Raw genomic sequence first — 5,757 nt, 5'->3', positions numbered from 1 at the left:
ATATTCAATATTTTCTTGCTAGCAAATCTTGTTGTTATTTGCAATATGTCTATGGTACTGAAATCTTCCATGTTACCATATGATTTTGTGCACAATACTTCATTATATGATCAACAATTTTAGAAATGAGTTAACAATGGCATAATTTGTGAGAGACACTTTGATTTAGAATTTAAACAACTTCAAAAAGCTTCAGATGATGGTGAACAACAGTCAAATCTTTAGTCGACCCCTTCATGTTAGCATGAGAGAAACTTTAGCTTCGTGGACATTATCTAGGAGTTAGCATGGTGAATCTAGGGTCGAGATCTCCTAGATCAGTGACTACGTCCCAAGCAGAAACCCTAATTTTTGTACAGGCTTCAGATCTAAGACTCTGTTGCAGATCAATGCTATGAGATGCACACAAATCATACTTCAACAACATAGAATATGAATATTAATAAGGCTAATAATCTTGAGAAGAGATTCTTCCTCTAACTAGGGATCTGCATCATTCATGTTCATTCATGTAAGCAACCAATGTCTACTAGAGTCATGCAATAGTAGATCTATTAGATCATAAAGATATGGCTATTAGCATCATGACATCAATATTTCATCAAAGGCTTAGACTCAAAGCAGTAGATAGATCTCAAATATTATGATCATAATAGCACTTTCTACCAAGTCCCTCCATCAAGTTAGGACATTCAGTATATGTTGTCAAGACAAGACCATAGTTAGTAAGATATCTACTTATCAATCTTACACTTATACCTTTCACATCAAGGTTACCATGCTCTACATGACTAATGAGATCAACTTAGGCCATTCAATAAAGCTTTATCAACACAACAAGAGTGTCAATCATGCTTATCATAAGTATTACCACCATACTCTTGTATAGGACTCAATGAACTATCCATATATGTTAGATAGCCTCATAGAATTTGAGAAGATCAAAACACTAGGAAAAACATTTCATTATAGGAGACATAGATCCATGTCACTTTTATGTACATGTATGAGTCATTAAATAAAGAGGCATTATCATCATACCTTAGGGCTTACCAAGCCAATAGCAGAAACATATCATGCATACCTTGTGGTATTACTTGTGCACCTTTTCATTAGACATAGTCCACTTGAAGAACTTTGTCATCTTTTCATCAAGTACATCTTTGTCTCTTTCCAGATCTGCATCTCAAAATGATCCTCAGGAAGGATATACTAATCACATCTAAGCAAGGAGGTTTGAAACATCCATATACTGAAATACATATGCAAGAAGTATAAGAAATAAACATAATCATCAAATCTAACAAGTAAGAAGCATCAGAAGTAAAGAGATTCTTATCTTCAGTGGGAGGTGATCAAGGAGGAGCATGTCTGGTCTTTGGTTTTTAATAGGATGGAGATGTTGTGTTCCTACTTGAGAGAGCATTTATAGTCATGTTATTACCTTTCAATTTCCACCACACATGTACTGCTACTATATTCTTGGTGAGGACATCATTGTTGATCAGTGGATATTTTTTCTTCTAATGTTGTATTATTGTTCATGGTTATAATATGTTGTGGTTGTCTGATAATTTCGTTGGTGTAGATAGAGTTTGTTGTTGTTAGTATATTTCTGTGATATATTGATGGTCATGATGTGTTGATGTTTTTTCGGCTCGAGAGTGATGTTAGTGTATATGGAGACTTCTCTATGGTTGATTCACGAGGGAAAGAGAGTTTGGTTGAGTTATCGTTGTTGTTTATTGTTGTCATGTCTCCCTAGCGAGTGGGAGAATTTTCCACTACATAATTAGTGAACGACTAGTAAAGTGATACCCTTGAGGTGCTTCGCCCGTTTCCATTGATGTCAAAGGGGAGAGAGTTAAGATATCTATATTTTGGAGGCAAGTTGGATGGTTAATTTAGGGTGATTTTTATTAGGCAAGTTGGATGGTTCACCTAGGGCTACCTTCATTGCGGAAGGGAGAGATCGTTGGCATTTTTGTTTAGTTGTTGGTTGGAATTGATTCCAACTTGGTAGTATGTGTCGCACATTTTTTTTCATAAACCTATTTGATCATTACATGTTGTGGAGTAGCTACAACTAGTTAAGAGTGGTTGGAATTTTTGTTTAGTTGTTGGTTGGAATTGATTCCAACCTGGTAGTATGTGTTGCACATTTTTTTTCATGAACCTGTTTGATCGTTACATGTTGTGGAGTAGCTACAACTAGTTAAGAGTGGTTGGAGTGTGTCAAGTCATGTTTAATGGGTTGTCTCTAATTTTGAGAGTAGGATAATTGATAGATAATTATTAATTAGTTTTTGGTTAGTATACAAAAGAGACTAAATTCAATATTGATCCGAATGGAAAATGGCATCAACCCATGGTACTCATCCACCCATGGTATTCATTCACCCATGGAATTTACCCATGATATTGTAAATGGCATCCGCCCGTGGTATTGTAAAATCCACCCTTGGTATTCATTCACCCATGGAATTGACCCATGGTATTGTAATTGAGAAATACTACAAGTAACAAGTCACATTTTGTAAAAGGACAGATTGTTCGCCACAATGTAGTCTTTACAGTTCAGAGGCATGTAGCCACACATCTCTTCTCAGAGATAAGCTACCATCGCCCTAGCTGGTTTATTTCCATTACGATTTTAAATAAAAGTTTCTTTGTGGTTTTGTTTATTGGGCATTCTCCTCCTATTTTTCTTCTAGCAATGCAAGTTTTCAGATCTTGGGGGTCTCTCCTCCCAAGATCCATTTCAATCTTTTAGATCTTGGGGGGCTATGTAAGCACCTGCTACTTCATCCGCAACCAACATCATGGTTATGGGTCAACCGCATAAAATCCTTGTCATCGAAGTCCATTTGCTAGGCCACACACTGTCACAATCGCAGTTGGTCACAAGCATTACAGGGTATCTCTATCCTCGGATCTTTGTTTATCAGGGTTTTGGGTTAACCACATAAAACCCTTATCTTCAGTGGCTCTTCATATTCAACAGAGGCTTTGCAGGAGGGAACTTTACGCAATGGGGACCATTGCTTCTTAAGGAGGGAGGAATGATCCGAATGGAAAATGGCATCAACCCATGGTACTCATCCACCCATGGTATTCATTCACCCATGGAATTTACCCATGGTATTGTAAATGGCATCCGCCCGTGGTATTGTAAAATCCACCCTTGGTATTCATTCACCCATGGAATTGACCCATGGTATTGTAACTGAGAAATACTATAAGTAACAAGTCACATTTTGTAAAAGGACAGATTGTCTGCCACAATGTAGTCTTTACAGTTCAGAGGCATGTAGCCACACATATCTTCTCAGAGATAAGCTACCATCGCCCTAGCTAGTTTATTTCCATTACGATTTTAAATAAAAGTTTCTTTATGGTTTTGTTTATTGGGCATTCTCCTCCTATTTTTCTTCTAGCAATGCAAGTTTTCAGATCTTGGGGGTCTCTCCTCCCAAGATCCATTTCAATCTTTTAGATCTTGGGGGTCTCCTCCCAAGATCCGGATCAAATATAGATCAAACAAGTGATATATATTTGTTCACAGTTCCTCATATTCAAGTGGAAGAATTAAATATATGTTTTTCTTTTAGTAAAGATTAAACATAAGTTTAAATGTTATTAATTGCATCAAGAGAAAATCTAAAATGAACTCTAAGGTATATGTGTAGGTGTAATGTAAGTATGTAAACAATTCTTAATGTTGATTTAGTGAAAAAACAGTTAAAAGTTAAAAGTGATATGGGGACGAGTATAAACATTTAAATGTTTTCTTAATTAATAAAAAGTGAAAAGTATTAAACATGATTAAAAATAATAAATAAATGGTTGTAAACATTTAAATGTTGGATCAATTAATAATAAACATTTAAAGTAATAAAAATAAGAAAAAACAATTTGTTATATTTTTATTTTGTTATTAACTAGTGAATATGCTTTGCTATAATACCATGGCTTATCAATACTAGATGCCCAAATATGATAACTTATTTCACAATCAAAATATTTTGGCAACATTCTTATTAGTATTTATTCACCCCACTTTTCCATTAATATTATGAACTTGTTAATAGACTTTGTTACTATGCCATGGACCAATACCATGACTTATCAATACTACATGCCAAAAAAGTATAAGTTATTTCAAAATCAAAATATTTTATAACAATATGACAAGATACTATATAGATATTAAAGAGCCTAGATCCCTCTTAAGCTGAGAGGGATCAAATATTTGGAGCTGCAAACATTTACTCAAGTTTTGCTCTCAAAAAAAGGCTTGCACGTTTGCACGTTGAGAGATTTGATTCCTCTTGGCCCTTGGTAGATTAGGGATTAAGACAAATCTAGAGTGTTTATTTTAATGACCGTGTCATTGAGACCAATAAAATATATATGATATTAAGAAAAGACATTAATTAAAGCTTTTTGAAAGTTTATTTCTATAGTGAAATAGAAGAGAAAGAAATGTCTTGGATGCAAAAATAACATCAAGTGCAATGACATATATTTGTTTCTTCTCATTGTTTATTTTAATAAATAGATTATGTAAATGTTATGGACTATTTGCTGTTGCTACAAAAGTGATATAATTTAAGCTGAAATGAAATTAATTATATATATATATATATGAAAAATTTGAAATTTGAAATTAATTAAAGTGAGTCGAGGTAATTTTAAAATTATTTATATAAATAAATATTTAGATAAATAAATTTATGAATAAAAAAATTCCTATGTCATTTTTATTTTTTTAATTAAATTAATTAATTAAAAAAATATTAACAATTTTTTCGAAAAAATAGATGAAGATCATGTCTTTGGCTCTGTCGGCCCTCAGAAAATTGGTTGTGTGCAAGAACTGTGTTCTATTAATATGAACGCGAGGGATTAAACTCTGTACTATCACCGATAAAGTGGAAGCATCTCTCTGCTTTTCATTTCGTTGAGACGTAACATGGCACCAAGCACCATCATTAATCCTTTTCTTCATTTCATTGACGTGTCTGCTCGTGCCTTGAGAATGGAATCCAGTCACGGTAATAATACAGGTACTGTGAGATTGATGAGCAGTGATGGAAGAATATTCCAAGTGGAGGACGCGGTGGCTTCTCAGTCCCAGATTATAAAGAAGGTGATGGACGACTTGGGCACCCACACAACTATTCCTCTGCCTCTCGTTTCCGGCAACATCTTGGAAAAGGTGATCCAATATTGCACATACCATGCGGCTGATGATGTTAACAGCAGTAGGTGGGATTCAGAGTTCCTTGAAAGCCTCGATGATCATGAAACCCTTTTGAAAGTGGTAGTGGCAGCCAATTATCTGTGTATAAAGACTCTTCTCGACTTGACATGTAAAGCTATAGCTCAGATGATCAGAGGTAAAACTCCCCAACAGATTCGTCGAATTCTCAATATTCAAGATGAAGATGATTCAACTTCTCAGCACTAGGCGTGGCAGCGAGGCAGGCCTGGAAATCAATTGCTATCATATGCTGCGTTTCTAAAGAATGCTGAATTTCAATGATTTATACTCTCTGATGAATGTGAAGACTCTTTTCATGGTTTAATATTAATGATTTTACGATAATTAAGATTGAGATTTGTATAGTTAGTTGCGATAATAATAAATTTGTTGATGATTTTTTATTATGAAATTATTTCAAGTAATTGAAATCGATAGTTTCATAGAATTATAATAATTTATATGACATAGTATTATTTAGTTAAAATTGT

The 5,757-nt window shown here is 34.2% G+C and overlaps 1 pseudogene; it reads left to right on the top strand.

Annotated features, from left to right (window-relative positions):
- Window positions 1-4,975: 4,975 nt before the first annotated feature.
- Window positions 4,976-5,473, top strand: LOC149147475 (SKP1-like protein 13 pseudogene; annotated as a pseudogene).
- The last annotated feature ends 284 nt before the right edge of the window (window positions 5,474-5,757 follow it).

Source organism: Pinus tabuliformis, chromosome 9 (assembly GCF_031772625.1).
Source record: "Pinus tabuliformis cultivar Carrire ecotype Pingquan chromosome 9, CPIR1, whole genome shotgun sequence".
NCBI classification, from domain to species: domain Eukaryota; kingdom Viridiplantae; phylum Streptophyta; class Pinopsida; order Pinales; family Pinaceae; genus Pinus; species Pinus tabuliformis.
Note: the sequence above shows the minus strand (reverse complement) of the source record. Positions and strands in the feature narration are given on the sequence as shown.